Source organism: Aquarana catesbeiana, linkage group LG05 (assembly GCF_042186555.1).
Source record: "Aquarana catesbeiana isolate 2022-GZ linkage group LG05, ASM4218655v1, whole genome shotgun sequence".
NCBI lineage: Eukaryota > Metazoa > Chordata > Amphibia > Anura > Ranidae > Aquarana > Aquarana catesbeiana.
In genome coordinates this window covers 545,450,592-545,468,220 of record NC_133328.1, presented here as the reverse complement: position 1 = coordinate 545,468,220, position 17,629 = coordinate 545,450,592, and the positions used below count along the sequence as shown (strand labels likewise).

Genomic DNA, 17,629 nt, shown 5'->3' with positions numbered 1-17,629 from the left:
TGTTAATTAAAATAATGCAGTGCTGTATCGTAAAAAATGGCCTGGTCATAAAGGGAGTAAAACCTTCTAGGGCTGAAGTGGTTAAGTTAGATATCTGCAACCAGAAAAAAAAGTTTCCAAAATATGGGGGTGTATACTGTAGCTATACATGTTTAGTGTTGGGTTAAAGTAGTATGTCCTAGATACATCTAGGTTCCAGGCACTTAATTACAGAAGTCGACAGACCTAATCTTAGGAGGGTGAACAAAGTTTATAAATTAGTGCTACAAATGCAAAATAGAGCACAGCGGGGATCAGCTAGTTTGACTGCATTCAGTCTCAGCTTCTACTTTTGACCTATTTATCAACAATCAGTTTTGCTGTTAATGTGCTGTATACATAGTCAGGTCCTGATTAGCATACAAGACGGAAAAATATGTATAGAATGTTCTTATGGGTTACCAGGTGGGAGCAGCAGTGATCAGGACAGGAGCTGCAACCTTCTCATTTATGTGCTGCCACCAACAGCAGAGAACTATTGAATTAGGAGAATGTCATCTCATGCACCTTTGTAACTTTAAAGTGATATTAAAAGGTTTTCTTTTTCTAAAATGAAAAAAAGATGTTATGCTTACCTGCTCTGTACAACAATATTGCACAGAGCGGTCACTTATCTCCTCTTTGGCAGTCCCTGGCCGGACTGTCTACTCCTCCTTTCTCTGAGCGCCTTCTTAGCAAGCTGGGTGCTATGTATGGAGGCACCCATGCGCATCCTCCCGAGCCAGGCTGCATGCATCCACAGACACACACAGCACCGGTAAACCACACCCCCACACCTTCCTCACAGCAGTTTGATCTATGGCTATCCGCTGCCTAACGGCTTCCGCTGCTCTCAGTGTCTCCTGTGAGACCAGGGAGTGAGAGGAGCGGTGCTGCAGCCAGGATAGGGCTGGAGCAGTGAGAGAAGGATAGTAAGGAGTGTTTTTTACCATAAAAACCACCATCACTACTCCTTTTTTACCAGAACCAATATATTGACTTATCCCTGCTACATGAAATAAAACTGGATAGCGGAAATTTTGCCACACCGATAAATGTGTCCCACAGGCTCTTTTCCTAAGGCCTCTTTCACACCGTTACGCTTTTTCTGCATTTTTACCCTGTAAGAAAAAGGTTTCCCTTCAAATCTTATGGGCTTTTTCACACCACTGCACTGTGGGTGTGGTGCGTTTTAAAAAGTCCTGTATGCTGCATCTTCACAAGTGCAGGCAACCCAAAAAGGCACCAGAAAGGCATCTGACACACAGCAAAATCACAATAAAAATGCATATGCGTTTTTACCACAATTTTGCTACAAAGCAGTGAGAAAGGGCCTTTAAGGTTTTTTATCGAAAGCAAATACTACAAATTTGGGGTGTTGAAATATGCCAGTGGTTACCAACTCCTGTAGTTTTCAGCTGTACTCACCCTCTCACACTTCCACTACCTTACTATTACACCATCTCTAGGTTTAGTAGACTCACTATGTAAAGGGGTTGTAAAGGCAGAAGGTTTTTTTTTATCTTAATGCGCTCTATGCATTAAGATGAAAAACCTTCTGTGTGCAGCAGCCCCCCTTGGCCACCCTAATACTAACCTGAGTCCCATCTCTTTTTAGCGATGTCCATGAGTCCCTTGGCCATCTGGGACTCTCCCTCCTAAATTGGCTGAGACACAGCAGCGGCGCCATTGGCTCCTGCTGCTGTCAAAGTCAGTTAGCCAATCAGGAAAGAGAGAGACGGGGCCAAACCACAGCTCAGTGTCTGAATGGACACAGGGAGCTGCAGCTCGAGTCAGGTGCCCCCATAGCAAGCTGCTTGCTGTGGGGGCACTCGACAGGAGGGAGGGGCCAGAAACACCAAAGAGGGACCCGAGAAGAGGAGGATCTGGGCTGCTCTGTGCAAAACCATTACACAGGGCAGGTAAGTATAACATGTTTGTTATTTGTTTTTAAATGAGACTTTACAATCACTTTAACCATGGGGCACAGGAGGCAGTGTTAGTGATGGAGCTGGCAACCAGCTGTATATGAGAGTGCCCCAGATTTCAGAGCAGAGAATCAGACTCACTGGGGAAGATTTACTAAGACTTGAGCACACAGAATCTGGTGCAGCTGTACAAAGTAACGAATCACCTTCTAAGTTTTATTGTCAAAGCTGAATTTAGAAGCTGAATGGTTACTCGTCACAACTTCACTAGATTCTTTGTACAACAGTTTTAATAAATCTCCCCCTCCAAGTTGACAATTGAAGGTGCCTGATCTACAATATAAGCAGCAGGTATAAATGCTTTCTTTAGCTACAGGTTGTGCCGTAGCCTCCCTGGCGGTTTTCCCGAGTGTGGCTCGGGGTTAAAATTCAGTACCATTAGCGGTAACCCCGAGCCACACTCGGGATCGCATTGCAGGATCCTGGGGCAGCGTTACTTACCTTGTCCCCGGGATCCTGCGATGTCCCCCGCAGTGTCCGAGGGCTCCGTCCTCCTCCGAAGCCTCTCCGTGCCAGGCTCCGTTCCCTGCGAGCGGCGCGACGCACGGGGGCGGAGCCTGGCGGCAAATTCAAATAAATGTCAAAATCATAACACATACAGTACTGTAATCTTACAGATTACAGTACTGTATGAAATGATTTCACATCCCTTTTGTCCCCAGTGCTCTGGCCCATGCCCTGAATGCAGTTTTACATGATATACACTGTTCTTTCTGCCTGGAAACTGGAGATTGTCCATAGCAACCAAAAAGTGTCCCTTTACGTCAAAAGTGGCTTTAGACCAGCTAGAAAACAGCGATAGTAAATTAGAACACTAGCAGAATTGAGCGATAGTGAATTGTGGGGAAATTTATTTTATTACTATTTTTAAAAAATTTTTTTAATTATTTATTTTTATTTATTATATTATAATTTATGTTTTTGTGTTTCAAACTTTATCATACCCGGGATATCTACTAGACTCTGGTTTGGACAGATTTAAGTGTGTTATTGTTAAGATTTACAGACCTACAATATAAAACGCCAAATTTCCATGCAAAATAATTGTACCGCTTTCAGCACCTAAAATCCGAAATAATCATACCGCCAGGGAGGTTAAGGTATTTAATTAAGGAAATGAATCAGATTGGTGTAAATTGTGAACAACTTTTTTGTCCAAAAAGCAGCAGAAAGTGTAACTATAGTGTGCAGGGTATTTTCACCATTATTAAAATATGACCATTTATAAAGAGGCCCAAAGCTTAAAATCAAGACGCACCTGCAGTTGCTTTCACATTTCTCTGTTTGTGCTCTGACGTAAAACAAATCTTACCTTCTTCATTTTTTTATATGACTGTCTATAAACATGCAAAGAACAATGCTATTAAACATAACAAGTGATTACAAAAGCAAAGGGGTTGATTTACTAAAGGCACTGTGCAGTGCAGTCACTGTATATCTTAGCAGAAGAGCTAAAATGAGGGGAAGCTCTGCTGATTATTATCATCCAATCATGTACAAGCAAAAATGCTGTTTTTTATTTTCCTTGCATGTCCCCCTCAGACCTACAACGAATGCACTTCCAAGTGCACTTGCAGTGCAAAGTGGATTTGCCTTTAGTAAATAAACCCCAAAAACTCTTGACTTGAGGACATGGCTCCCTTTTGAACAAAAGCCAACCTTTGAGTTCTTTTATTTTTAAGTGCCCCTATAAAGAGGAAGCCCACTAATAGCTATCAGGTTCAGACAGGGATTGATGATATGCAAACTCCCAGCAGTGAAGCAAGGATGATTTCCATGTCATCAGCATCCTGTGATGGTTGAACATGCTGTGCATCATTCTACAGCATGCATCTTATCTGTACAATTGGGCTTATGTCTGTGCACATAATTGACAGCTTTGCTTTTTATGGACGTTTGTAACACTCAGATTTGGCTAACAACCTGCAATTTGCAGCCATGCGCTATTATAAAGCGGGCGTTTTATGGAGTTGCTGCTTAATCATGAAAACAAATAATTGGGAAGCAATGCATATGGAGTGCCAGGACCCCAGTGTGTTTCACAGAGATTCTGGTATTAGCATGCACGTAAATAAATGTGGCAAGACCCCATTATGCAGTAGGTCAGGGCTGACAGGTGGCTAACTCTGCATGTAAAAAATCCAAATTAATCTAACGACAGCTCCTCATTAAACTTTATTTTGTAATATTTATTTTACCCTTTTTATCCAACATTATATATTTTTTTATTATGTATATGTACGCAGAATGTGTAGTTTCCAACACTAAAAATGCCCAAGTTTCATTATCACTTATTTCACTTGTGTTCATGCCAAGAAAAACAAATCTAGAAATAAATAATCACACAAAGAAATACCCCACGCCATATGTCACCCAGGAACTTGAGGTCACTGGAATCTTTTATTTAACTGGCAGTCAGATGAGCTGCTGGAACATGTTTTCTCTGCTCAGGTGTTTACTAGGAAATCATTTTTTTTTAAGATAGGGGTCTAGGTAGGTATGCAGAAAGACCACCATGAGCAAGAGATATTCCAGTAGATGGTTACTAATATTTGCTGGCTATATACTATATGCTTTTTGTAAGCGATATAGGTGTTGTTTATGAAAAGCAGCTAATTAATCATTAATGGATGAGCTTCGGGTTTGGGATGAACATGAATTTGACCCAAAACTAGCCTTTTTGAAGTCTGGTGAGCAGCCAAAAAAGCTGTCCATTTTTGGCCACTTCGGATGCCCAAACCTCTGGCTCTGTGACTTTACAACAGAGTAGCAGCACTGCCGCAAAATGACCGATACCCGGGCTGGCTGGTGTTTGTGAACAAACAAGATGGAGATGCTGTGAGACATCTTTGTCCAAAAAATAAAAAAATAAATAAGAAAACAATGCCCCCTGATGTAAATATATCATCATTCACATGGTCCAGGAATGCAAATCCTTGTCCATCACCATGATTTGCTGACCGATGATGTTTACCCAATGTTCTACGGCAGCAAAATAACAGATCCCCAGCCAAATGCTGTATGTCAACAAACCGGCCAGGATCCTGGGTGCAGTCGATCCTGGGTGCAGTCATTGACTAAATATGGTCAAAACCATATTTAGTCAATGACATCACTCGGAAACCTTAGATGGTTTGTTTAGAAACAAAACCCAGTGGGCCATAAATGACAGATCCCTGGAAACTGTTCGTAAACAAAATATTTCATTTTTAAAGGACTACATCAGGGATATGCAATTAGCGGACCTCCAGATGTTGCAGAACTACAAGTCCCATGAGGCATAGCAAGACTCTGACAGCCACAAGCATGACACCCAGAGGCAGAGGCATGATGGGACTTGTAGTTTTGCAACAGCTGGAGGTCTGCTAATTGCATATCCCTGGACTACATCATGCTATTCCCTAACTTTCCATGACGCTTTAAGACATCCCTCAAACAAGTTATTTGAAGGATTTGTATATTTTCAAAGTTGCCCTTTAGGCCACATTAAAATACCCTCTCACTACCGAACTGTATTTTTATATTTTAACAATGCTCGGTTCACTCATTCAAATTGGTGGCATCCTATGAAGAAAATCTCCAAACTCCTAGAAAATATCCTGTTATCACTTGAACATATAATTAAAGTGGTTGTAAAGGCAGAAGGTTTTTCATCTTATTGTATTCTACGCATTAAGATATAAAACCTTTTGTGTTTAGCAGCCCTCCCTCAGCCCCCCTAATAACTACCTGAGGTCAATCTCTAACCAGTGACGCGATCGAGTGCCTCGGCTGTCCGGGACTCTCCCTCCTGATTGGTGGAGACAATCAAAGTCAGTTAGCCAATCAGGAGAGAGAGGAGATGGGGTCGAACCGCAGCTCTGTGTCTGAATGGACACGCAAAGCTGTGGCTCGGCTCAGGTGCCCCCATAGCAAGCTGCTTGCTGTAAGCTGACTCGACAGGAGGGAGGGTCCAGGAGCACTGAAGAGGGACCCAAGACGAAGAGGATCTGGGCAGCTCTGTGCAAAACCATTTCACAGAACAGGTAAATATACCTTTTTAAAGAAAAGACTTTAGTATCACTTTAAATAAGTAAAGTCACTATTGGAGAGACACCACTTAATGTGTCCAGAGTGAAATCCTAACCTCTATGGATGCTACTGCTAGGCAGTTATTGTGAAGACAGCTAGTTAAAAGACCTTATGAGACCGATTTGGCCAGTAGGTATACACATAAGCAGACACTTATCTATAACAGATGAACGTGGTCATTAATGGGCAGGTCTTTTCTAAGAACAATGGAAAGTCAGATATTTGCCTATCCTAACTAAAATTGTCTCACTCAGCATGGTTGAGATCTTATGCTCAACTCAGCTGATGAACAGAAAGATTCCTTCCCATAGTAAATGACACAATTGGTGCTAGGTCAGGTTGAGTTATTCTAAAATGTCATAAAACCTTTAGGCCTCTTTCACACTGGAGCGGTTTGCAGGCGTTATTGCACTAAAAATAGCGCCTGTAAACCGCCCCTAAACGGCCTCCACTGTTTGTTCAGTGTGAAAGCCCAAGGGCTTTCACACTGAAGCAGTGCGCTGGCAGGAGAAGAAAAAATCTCCTGTCAGCCGCATCTTTGGAGCGGTGAAGGAGCGGTGTATTCACCGCTCCTAAACCGCTCCTGCCCATTGAAAGCAATGGGACAGCGCGGCTATCCGCGGTAATACCGCGGCTATAGCCGCGCTATACGAGGGGTTTTAACCCTTTTTCGTCCGCCAGCGGGGGGGTTAAAGCCGCACCGCTAGCGGCCGAATAGCGCGGTAAAACAGCGCTAAAAATAGCGCTGTTTTACAGCCGACGCCCCTACCACCCCAGTGTGAAAGGGGCCTTAAGATAGGTCATTAGTGCTTTCAGGGTTGGTCAGCACATTATAGTGTGCTGTGATGGCTTAAATCCATTGCACTGCTTACTTTTATTAGGACTTTCATGGCCAGCATAAAGCCGATCAGTTAGAATTTTTATAAACAATTACAGTAAGACAGACCTGCATTATCTATGACCTTTAACAAATGCTCTTGTATGCGTTGCAACTAGAGAAAAAAAGCAAGTCCCCTTACCTTGTAAAGCCTAACCAGTTAAGCCATTTGGTTACAATAATTAAATGTAATTTGTTAGTAACCCCTAACCAAGGCAATATTTATCTTTAAAGACATGCTTTAAATGTCTATAACCTTTTTATATGATTGGCTACTAGGATTCCTTTTATTATGCTTATTTCCCTACCAGGTCATGTGTGTCAGAAATACAGAAAATAACATTTCTGTTTATCTCTCCGCATAGGTTTTTTTTATTCCATCAAAACAAATTATTTGAATGCCATTAGGCAAAACATGCTGTGGTTGCTTAGCTGTAGAGACCTATTCCAATTTCCATCCTCACAATGATTTTTATGCAAATGAGGCCTGCACATTCTCCTGACCTCTTTTACCATCATAATGGGACAATGACAGGTCAATAATTGCAACCATACATATCTGGAATATATTTTTTTTTTATTTTAAATGATAATGTTGGCAGAGCCTCAAAGGAATAAGCTACAAGTCTGCATTAATTCCAAACTAATCAGCCTATCATCACATAGAACACAGAATAATGCACAAACCAGAGACCTGATCAATTTAACGTTAACTTTTTAATGAAGATTTTTTTTTCACTTTAGGGGTTTGTGTGTGTGTGTGATGTATATATATATATATGTTTTGTTTTGCACCCCTGGGTTGTCAGGTGACCACTGTCAAAGGACACTATTATTATTATATTCTTATACACGATTTATATAGCGCCAACAGTTTGCGCAGCGCTTTACAATGTGAGGGCAGACAGTACAGTTACAATACAATTCAATACAGGAGGAATTAGAGGGCCCTGCTCGATAGAGCTTACAATCTACCTGGGAGTTGATGCATTCAGCTCTTGGCACCTTTACTGCGACCATAGCTGTTTACATCAGCATGGGTGCAGCAAGTATATATTGCAAATTAATGTGCACATTTATACATATTTTCTTGTGCACCATGTGGTAACGCACAACCTAATAGGACATAGATCTATACTAGCTAGTCATTAAGGGGTTACAGTATATGACAATGCACTTAGCCTCTTCACAGCCTGAACCTGCCAAGGAAAGGTTGAACTTTTATTAGACCTTGCATGGCCAGCATAAAGCCGATTAGTTCGAATTTTTTTTATAAATAATTACAGTAAGACAGACCTGCATTATGTATGACCTTTAGCAAATGCTCTTGTATGCATTGCAACTAGAGAAACACAGTACGTCCCCTTCCCCTGTGATGCCCAACCAGTTAAGCCATTTGGGTTCAATAACTAAATGTAATTTGTTAGTAACCCCTAACCAAGGCATAATTTGTCCTTAAAAAACATGCTTTAAATGTCTGTAACCTTTTTATCTGATTGGCCTGTTATTATGCTTATTTCCCTAATGTGCCATACAAAAGATGCTTCTGCAATGTAAAACACTTTAAATTTGGGCATATACATATAACTGTAAAATTTGCAGATTCCTTGTATGAAGCAGTCTATATTTTAACATGTTTGGTCCCCCTACGATTTATACACCCTAAACCCTAAATTTAAGTTGGAAGTAAGTTAACAATGGATTTGACAGGTTTATTACATCATTGTATTCTGTGTGAATTTAGGGTTAAAAACATCTCTAGCTAGCTGCCATGCCGACATGGTAGACAGAGCATGCTGTTGGCAATTACTTTGGATAAGGTATCAGAAGTCTAATTGATAGGACTCATTGCACGCAGATTGCCAAATAAGTGTATAAAAATCTCCAATGATGATATAATGATGATTTTAAACAAAAATGAATTAGATAAACAGTACTCTGGAAAAAAAAATGTATATATATATATATATATATATATATATATATATATACATATATATACACACACACACACACACACACACTATTACAGTTGCTCTGGTATCAAATTGGTATAGTTAATGGAAGTAACATCACACACATCTGAAGAACAGATGCTGCATGGAATTTAAATTTCTTGCATCAAATACAAGCTAGCAAGCTGACCATGAAAATTGCTGGCCTTAAGTGACCCAAGATTACGCCATCAATCAATTCCTCTCAAACCTCTCCTGCTTGTATTGCACTGTTTGCTCTATTGCTTAATGCGTGTGATAATATTTCTTCTGTGTGAACATCCCTAACTAATTGGTGGCTGAGAACAATAATGATACAGCATATGTAATATATATTTCATGATGATTTTTTTTTTCCTTAATTGACTTAAGCTTTCATTTGCCGAATGCAACCTGGTATTTCCATTCTGTAGGGTTTAAGGTATATGTAGAATCAGGAAAGGAGGATGGACTATGTACCCTCACAGTACTTTGTCTTAAATGAGTTTAAGTGCTACTCAGAATGGAAATGGAAGCCAATCTGGAGATAAGACTTTATACCTCCGCGCCTTATACTTGTTGGGCTATGAATCAAGATTAACATCATTATGTCATTTTGTTGGCTTTAGTAACATGATAGTCATGGCCACAAAGATAACATCAAAATGCTGAAATTCACTGCAGTCCCCTGAGCCTCACCGGGAATGATATAGGCACAATTCTAAGAGGTAGTACAGGCCTTTTGTAAGCCTCTGTCCTCAGCCACTACAAGGATCAGTTAATTAGACCCATCATTCATTAAAGCGTGAGACAAAAGATGCCTGAACTTCTATAACCAGCAATGACATTATAAATGTCTGGTAGGTATTACGAATATAGAAACAAATAAAATGGCATTTACACCACTGTCATATGCAGTGTATATATAGCATTACTAGTTATGATCAGAGGCATCGCTAGGGGGTGGCTATTGGGGCTATAGCCCCGAATCTGGGGCCCATAGCCCCGAGTCTCTTGCCGCAAGGTCCCTTTCTAACCAGCGGGCTGCGGCCGTGGCTGCGGTGGGCAGGCTGGCTGCATGAGAGAGGCAGAGGAGAGGAGAGAAGCGAGCGGGCAGATGAGCAGAGATGACATCATCTCTCTCCAACCGCTCCACATTAGCGCTCTTCACAGCCGGGCCTCTTCAATGTGGGAGCGAGGTGCAGAGAGATGACATCATCTCTCACTGCCTGCCACACATCAGTGCTTTTCCGCCCTCACAGCGCAGTGGAGTGGAGGTCACGTGCTTCCTGTCATCGGTGGAGCTCCACTCTGCAGCCAGACCCCCTTGCTTCAATGTCGGAGGTATGGCGGGGAGCAGTGAGATTATATCATCTCTCACTGCCCGCCCAACATCACCGCTCTCCTGCCCTCACTAAATGGACCAGTGCTGCCAGCCTGCCACCAATGCAGCGACAATGCACATTTGGTGGCACTGGCTGGCATGGCAAGTTATAATCCACATCGGTTGGCAAGTGACAATCCACATCTGGTGCCAGGTGATGTGGCAAGTGACAACCCACATCTTGTGGCAAGTGACAATCTGCAAATGGTGGCAGGTGACGTGGCAAGTGACAATCCACATCTGGTGGCAGGTGACAGTGCCAAGTGACAATCCACTACTGGTGGCAGTCGACATGGCAAGTGACAATCCACATCTAGTGGCAGGTAACAGTGGCAAGTAACAAGCTGCATCTGGTGACAGGCGACGGTGGCAAGTGACACGCTGCATCTGGTGGCAGGAGATGTGGCAAGTGACATGCCCAGGGCTCCCACTGATTCTGCATTATGGTGAATTGAACCACTTGCTTACCACCGGTGTGCCCCCCCCGCGGGAATGCAAAAAGGTTGATGACCGCTGCTATGGGCTCTAGCCCCAGATCTTTTGCAGACCTAGCAACGCCCCTGGTTATGATTTTTCTTTTTATTTAAAGAAGACATGATTAGTGGAAAATCTGGTGCAGTTGTGCGTGGTAGCCAACCTGCTTCTAACTTCAGCTTCTTCAATAAAGCTTTGCCAATAAAACCTGGAAGCTGATTGGTTTCTATGCAGAGCTGCACCAGATTTTGTACTCTCCGGTTTTAGAAAATCAACCCCTGAATGTATTCAATAGGCTGGGGTTGATTTACTAAAAGTGGAGAGTGCAAAAATTCTGGTGCAGTTCTACATAGAAGCTTCCAGGTTTTATTTAGCCAAAGCTTAAAGTGATTGTAAAGTCAGAAGGTTTTTTTATCTTTATGCATTCTACGCCTTCTGTGTGCAGCAGCCCCCCTAACATTTACCTGAGGTCTCTCTCTGTCCAGCGATGTCCACGAGTGTCTCAGCCATCCGAGATTCTCCTTCCTGATTGGCTGAGACATTGGCTGCCACTGCTGAAAATCAAAATCAGCTAGCCAATCAAGAGGGGGGGTGGGGCCCGGTTCGGGGCTCCGTGTCTGAATGGACACTGGGAGCTGTGAATTGGCTCGAGTGCCCCCATAGCAAGCTGCTTGCTGTGGGGGGCACTCAACAGAAGGGAGGGGCAAGGAGCGTTAGGCTCGGTTCACATAGGGGCGACTTGTCAGGCGACCTAGTCGCCTGACAAGTCGCCTCCCGTTCTGTGCTACGGAACCGTTCTAATAGGAGCGACGCAAGTCGCTCCGACTTAGAAAAAGGTTCCTGTACTACTTTGGGGGCGACTTGGGGCGACTTGCATAGACTTCTATACAGAAGTCGTTTTGCAAGTCGCCTCGGAAGTCGTTTGCAGGTCGCCTCGCTGAGGCGACCTGCAAGTCGTGCCGCCCCTGTGTGAACCGGCACTCAAAAGAGGGACTCGAGAAGAGGGGGATCTGGTCTGCTTTGTGCAAATCCACTGCAACAGAGCAGGTAAGTATAACATGTTTGTTATTTTTATAGGAATAAAAACGAGACTTTAGAATCACTTTAATTGAACAAACTGAAGTTAGAAGCTGATTGGCTACCATGCAGAGCTGCACCAGATTTTGCACTCTCCAGTAGATCAACCCCATTCTGTCTTAGAAGTTTAAAGTGGCAATAAACCCAGAAACAAACATGTAATATACTGCAGCTTACCATTACTTAGATGTGGTGGCTGCACTAGCGCACTAGTTTTCTTTTTTCAGGATTTCTTTTTCTTTATTTATACCTGACGATCCAGCCAGTAACACACTTCCTGTCTTAGGGTTTCTCCAATGTGGATGGAAGAACAACAGAGACACATTTAAACAGCAGCATTCTCAATCTGGAGAGAGTGTAGTGTTAGATGCACTGGAAGATGTAGATGGACTTGACTAACAAAGTAAAGCTGAACTCCAGCTAACACTTTTTAAGCAGTTAGAGCAAGTTTTGATTTTCTTTTGGGATAAAGGCTTTACATAAATGATTAAAAAGCTGACCACTGTAAGCACCCCTGTCAGCGGTAAATGATTTCTCTCAACCCTCTAACTGCCAGTTTTGCTGGACAGTCTGGTCTGGCGAAGGAAGTTGAAAAATAACATACTTACTGGCCAGAACAACAGGTGAAAATAAAGAAAAGAAAAAAAAAATGCAGCCACTACAACTAATAATTGGTAAGCTGCAATATAATACATTTTGTTTTAGAATCTAATACTGCTTTCAATTCCTAGGAAACAGCGCAAACACAGTTTTTTCTTGGTGTTTGCAGTATGGCATAGCACCTAATTTGCAGGGTGGAGTTTTGCAGAGAACTTTTCAAGGTTACAGCCCAACAGCAGCCAAAACATGTGTTTTGGGTTTAGTTAGCGGGAAGGCTTATAACCGTTGTCTGGTTTTTACTGCTGTCTAGATCTCCCTTTGGGGAAATTTCTTCTTGCTTCCTATCCTGGTAACCAAAGAGGAACTGAGAAGATCTGCTCCCAGACAGCATTACAAACCTGACTACAGTTCTAACTCTTCACCACCCTCCTTATGCTTTTAAAAACCTTTTTACAACAGATAAAAGGTGACAGTAGGAAAAAACATATATATATATTTGCTGAAGATTGATTAGGCCAGATCATAGTTGTGCATAACACAATGAAGTCGGAAGCACTTTTGCAGGCAGGAACAAGACTGAGCTCACGTTCCAGAGCAAAGCAAGTTTATGGCAATGTCATCACTGCTTTTATTAAGGAGTTTTATTAGCTTAGAGAACAGGATGTTTAAATATATTTCATAAACCAATTTCCCTTTAGTTGCTACACAGTAAAGCGACCTAGCACATATGTCTTACATCATACGTGAAAAAAACATGTATCAAGGTGGAGGTAGTCCAATAGGCTAGCAGTATTCTATCCATGGAACATCTAGTCAATAAACGGAATGATTTGCAAAGCACATTCCTAAGTATAAGTCTAATGCTGACTGTGGACTGAGTAGAAAAAAAAAATGAAATGCCTGTATGGTATTTGTTTGCTCTTTCAATCATCATTGCTAACAGACATCGGGTATTCAGGTATTTAAGTCCATATGGAAAGGCCATCAGCTCTGGGCTTCTGGGTTCCGTGCCAGAAAAACTTATCCACATGCTTTCTACCCCTGAACATAAAAGCAAAAGGTGTTGTTCTGCTCTAATACAGAAATAATTTTTACTAGCATACGTCTAATGTTAAAACTGCCCCGATACTGCCAAAGGCATTAAAACGCCATCTGTGAAACAGATTTTTTTATTAAAAAGATCATTTTAATGTTAAGCATCTGGGCAGATGATGCTTTTCAGTTGACCTTTCACCTACCACCTACTTTAACCCATTACGGTTCTTGCACTTAACTGTTCTGTCTGTTTCAGATTATCTGCTTAGATTAAGCTGGCAACGCTAGCGTGAAACTGCTCCATGAAAATAAATGTGGAAAAGACAATGAATCTTCAAGCTTCTCGGTATGTAATGAGTCTGTACAAACCCTTATAAGTGTATAAAAAAAGTAAAAAAAAAAAAAAAATAATACTACAATGGCAACTTGATCACCTACATGAACTGAATATGAATCTGTTTTCTGTATTTGGAGAAAGCTTACAACATAATGGAGTCTGGCCCATGAATTGAGCCTCCGCAACCTCTGGCTAAGAAGGGTTAATGTCTGGATCTACATGAGTATTTCTCCTGGAATGCAGAATATGGTTAATACATTTTTGAGCTGCAAAATTACATTTCTGCAGTGGTCTTAATTGGATACATTTTTCAAGGTAGGATTCACTATTCAGCCTTTGAAACGCATAGAAAGTACTATGTTATTAAAAAATATTCTGCATAGCTTTAGGACAAGACAAATATGAGCAAACACAATAATAATAAAAAAAAAAAAACACCAGTAGAGGGAGGAGCCAAAAGAGATCATTGGAAAAAACTTTTTGCTGGATATGACTGTGCAAAGTTGTCTGTGAAACAGAATGCTATAATTATCTCACTCTAATTATACTTTAGAGTGAGAAGTCTATTGTAGCACAGGGGATTATTTACTAAAACTGCAAAATCTGGTGCAGCTCTGGATAGAAACCAATTTGATTCCAGGTATATTGCCAAAACTTAATCGAACGAGCTGAATTTAGATGCTGATTGGCTACCATGCACCGCTGCACCAGAGTCTGAGTGTTCCAGTTTTGGTAAATCTCCCCCACAGTTTTTAAAGCGGTGCTTAAGTCTATAAAAAAGGTCCCCCTGCAATTCAATGTTAAAATGTGCTAGTATGCACAGCATACTAGCACATTATGACAGACTTACCTTTTGAAATGAAGCCCTCGAGCGGTGTGCTGTCATGATTCCCAGCGCTTCCATCTCTACTCGGTCGTCCTTCTGGGTTTGTAGGCTCCGGCTGTTTGAATGGCCGAGCAATGATGTAACTCCCTTGTATGGGTATGGAAGTCTCGGACACAGTATGGAATAGAACTCTGGATTGATGGCACACTCAATGAGCCCTCAATTCAGAGCGCATGCTCCAGTGATGCCGCTGGCTGCACAAATACTGAATATAAAATATGAAGATATTTTTTGTACCTATAGATAAGCTTTATTATAAGCTTACCTGTAGGTACACGTGTTTGAGTAGTTTATGAGTAATCTCCATGGTTGTGTATGTTAAAGGGGGCTTCCAGATTCCGACAAGCCCCCCGCCTGCAGACCCCCACAACCACCGGGCAAGGGTTGTGGGGATGAGGTCCTTGTCCCCATCAACTTGGGGACATGGTGCTTTGGGGGGCTACCCCGAAGCACCCTCCCCATGTTGAGGGCATGTGGCCTGGTACGGTTCGGGAGGGGGGCTGCTCTCTCGTCCCCCCTCTTTTCCTGCGGCCTGCCAGGTTGCGTGCTCAGATAAGGGTCTGGTATGGATTTTTGGAGGGACCCCTACGCCATTTTTTTAAAAATTGTGGCATGGGGTTCCCCTTAAAATCCATACCAGACCTGAAGCACCTGGTATGGAATTTGGGGCAACCTCCACGCTATTTTTTTTTTATTTTGGTTCGGGGTTTCACTTAATATTAATGCCAGACCCAAAGGGCCTGGTAATGGACTGTGGGGGAATCCCATGCCGTTTTTTCAATGACCGACAATTCATTATAGCCGCGAGTACTTTTAAATGACTTTTTTCCTTTAGAAATGTCATTTTGTGCAGGGACTGTTGTAAACACGGGAAACATGCGCCACTTTACAGGCATACTATAGACACCCCCCAGGTGCGAAATTTAAAGGAATATTTCACTTTTATTGTTTCACTTTAAGCATTATTAAAATCACTGCTCCCGAAAAAACGGCTGTTTTTAAAACTTTTTTTTTGCATTGATCCATGTCCCCTGGGGCAGGACCCAGTTCCCCAAACACTTTTTATGACAATAACTTGCATATAAGCCTTTAAAATTAGCACTTTTGATTATTCATGTTCGTGTCCCATAGACTTTAACGATGTTCGCGTGTTCGAACATATTTTTTGCCTGTTCGCATGTTCTGATGCGAGCCGAACTGGGGGGGAAGTGTTTGGCTCATCCCTAGTTGCAATGACTAATGGTGGTTCCCTTGGGATACCAGTACCATTCAGGATACTGGACTTCTTGGACTTTTGGACATCCTTCCTTTTTTTCTTTTAACATCACAAACCAGACCTATGAGCTAGGGTCACCATGTAACAGAGATTTATATGGAATTGGAAGCACCATTATCCCCTATTGATAACACTCTGCTGGATAGAACAACCCTTGTGGTGCTGCCATAACCTTGCGTGTGCAACCATGATCACTATAGATCTCCAGGTGCTTTCTTTTTTATTTACCAACTTGGGTACATCTGCTGTGGGCATAGACTGGCCGGCTCTCTTTTTGCTCCGATGCCCACCCAGGGAGAACACTGAATGTGTGTTTTATCATCCAGGCGGGTGAAACCTGTTTTTTTCCCCTTTTGTGTGTACTGAGGAAGCAGATCAGGGAAACACGTTGACACACAGGGGCTCACTCACTCAATATCATGTAGCAATCTTACTATAAAGAATTTTCTGGCTCATATGGGCCATTTACTGTATCTGTATGTATATGTTTTTTAACTGAAACTTATTCTCTGTGTCTTTTATATTTTGTTCTTAGTTGCCTCTAAAGTCGGGCCAAATGTTCTTCCTTTTGTTTTGGCTGATGGTAGTTGTAGTTCTCCCATTCACAAAACTCTGTGAATGAATAGCGTGGCCGTGACAGCGGGTATGGAGAGAACATCCCCAGGCCACTGTCACAATGGGGACTATTGGGGGGCCGCTCAGTTAGTGACACATTACATGTTTCACCTTATATATGGGTGTAACATGTTACTAAAGGTGAATTTATCCCATAGGGTGTTTTTAAATTAGGATATTTGAAACCTCTTTCTTCGCTACTCGTACATAAAAAAATATACATAAGACTGGCACTGGAGAAGGGCATCCGGTGACTTTGTTACTCTGTAGCATTTCTATGTTCTGGCAGATGACCTATTAGGGCCAACAATTTAGCTGAATGGAAGATGCGGTCCAAATATATGCATCTTTCAGGTTTGCACAATACTAAGCTACACCGACAACCATGGAAGTGTACATAGATGATTGTTTGGCCTGTTGCAATTTTTAGTGACACCCTAGGCTTGACCAGAATTGGAAAGGTGCACTAAGCTTCACTTTTAAATGTCTAAGACTGTGATGGCAAACCTTGGCACCCCAGATGTTTTGGAACTACATTTCCCATGATGCTCATACACTCTGCAGCGTAGTTGAGCATCATGGGAAATGTAGTTCCAAAACATCTGGGGTGCCAAGGTTCACCATCACTGATCTAAGGGAACAAGCCCTAAAAGTTAACATGTACACTTAAAAAATGCCAAGACAGAATTACTACCGATTCAATAAGTGAACCCCAATAACAAAACACGAATTCAGCCTTTTAAAACTGTATTTTATTAATGGATTCACACCCAAACCAGATGGACTCTAATATAATAAACAGATTCTAATACTTAGAGAAAAATAGTAGCTGTAATAAATATGTTTTAGTGGCGGTTCACACAGGGGCAACCCGACTTACAGTGCAACTTTACAAGGCGATTTGGAGGCGACTTCAGCATGACTTTGAGCAACTTACAACGCAACTTAAAGTCGCCTCCAAGACAAGCGACTTTGGCTGTGGTCAATCACAGAATAATCAGCTCTGTGGAACGAGGGG

At 42.0% G+C, this 17,629-nt stretch overlaps 1 protein-coding gene across 2 annotated transcripts in view; it reads right to left on the bottom strand.

The window, feature by feature from the left end:
* ZFHX4 (zinc finger homeobox 4) overlaps positions 1-17,629 on the bottom strand; it is a 225,471-nt gene that overhangs the window by 166,713 nt on the left and 41,129 nt on the right. The gene's annotated exons all lie outside the window — the stretch shown is intronic.